This window comes from Bison bison, unplaced genomic scaffold (assembly GCF_000754665.1).
Source record: "Bison bison bison isolate TAMUID 2011002044 unplaced genomic scaffold, Bison_UMD1.0 scf7180017845395, whole genome shotgun sequence".
NCBI classification, from domain to species: domain Eukaryota; kingdom Metazoa; phylum Chordata; class Mammalia; order Artiodactyla; family Bovidae; genus Bison; species Bison bison.
In genome coordinates this window covers 9,400-11,067 of record NW_011475968.1, presented here as the reverse complement: position 1 = coordinate 11,067, position 1,668 = coordinate 9,400, and positions in this window count along the sequence as shown.

The following is a 1,668-nucleotide window of genomic DNA, read 5'->3' as shown; positions in this document are numbered from 1 at the left end:
GGCCGCCCGGCGGGGTCCTTGAGACGCGTGAGGAGAGCCCGGGTGGGGAGCTGGGATCCGGGCCGCAGAAGGTCCCGCACGAGCCTTACCTCTTGTTTCCGATGTGTCCCCCCCCACACACACCTCTGTCCGCTAGAAATCAAGAGCCCGAACGCAGGGCCGATTCTTCCGTCAGGCGTAGAAGGCCGGGGCCCGCGGTGCTCTGGTGCCTTGCAAAGGTGTTCTAAAATCAGCGGGAAGGAGCCCCTGAGTGTTCAGGTTGAAGGAGATGCTGTAACACGCACGTATAAATGCGCTCGTTTTTGTGTCGATGCGGTTGCAGAGTGAGCTTCTTGACCCTGTTTAGTGGAGGGAGGGGCCCGTGCAGGCAGAAGTGGCCAGGGCCCCTTTTGTGGGTGCTGTCAGGACAGCGTGTCTCCAGCAGGTCGTGGAGCACGGCAGTGTGCAGGCCCCAGGCGGGCTCCCGGCCCGGGCACTCTGCACCTCGCTGCCCTTCGCCATCTGCCGCCGGGCGCCCCACCTCCTCCCCGGGGCCCGCTCGGCAGCCAGGGCCCTGGCCCACACTCAGTTGCAGGGGCCAGTGGTGCTTCTGGGGCGGCGGGGTGACTGGCTGCGGGGTGGTCTTGGTAGAAAGTGAAGCCAGCATCTCTGAAGGAGGTTGCTATGTGGGCTGTGAGGGACCAGAGCCGACGGGTTTGTGCGTGCTTGTTACTGCGTTCTTCAGAAAACATGTCTACACCTGTGGGGAGGCAGGAGTCATCCCGTCCGAGTCCTGGGTCTTCTGTTATGTCGCTGGACTCCGAGGGGCGGAGCCACACGGCGCTTGTGTCCTTGGTTGGGGGGAGGGTCTGGGTCCACCGAGGGATGTGACCAAGCTCCCCAACTCCCTTTCCTTTGCTGTCTGTCCACACATCCTAACAGCCGGCCGGCAGCAGTTCAGGAAACATCTTGGCCTGCCTGCCCGTCGTTAGGGATGCTCACCTGAAGAGAAGGTGCCTTCTTAGTGGATGTGCTCTTCAACTGGAAGCAGGGCGGGGAAATTGGTCCCCGGCCGGCCGCGGCAGAGGTGGGAAGCGGTGGCCTGCAGCAGGCCCGAGTTGGGGCAGGGAAGCGACTGGATGGGGAGCAAAGCTGTCCTTTGCGCCCGTGGCTGCCCAGGTCGGGCCTTCACAATAACCCCTGTGGGTGTCTGGAGTTGCCCTGAGAAACCTGGGCCTCCAGCTGGCTTCCTGACTCTGGCTCAGCAGCAAGTGGAGTCTCCCCTCTGGGGCCTGTGTGTGCTCTGTCCTGCCAGGCCGGGGTCTGCGGACTGGCACCTGGGAGGGGCTTTGCCAGTCTTAGCCTGCCCACTTGGAGTCCTGGCTCAGACCCCCCACTGGGGGTGAGGAGGGGAAAGTGCGGCACCCCTGCTTCCCTGGAGGGTCCCTGGCAGGGGGAGCACCCACGGCCCCTCCGGGCGCAGGCTGGGCCTCTCACAGAGCGGCCTCCAGGAGCGCAGCCGGGCCTTTGGGCAGCGTGTGCGGTCTTGGTGGTTGAGGACGCACTGGGTGCCGGGGCTCTCGGGGTCCCTGGGGGGAGGTCCTGCTGCTGGCTCCGTCTTAGAGAGCGGGCCACAGGATAGAGCTGGAGACCCCGGCAGCTCTGGGGAGGATTTTGTCCCGAGGCTTG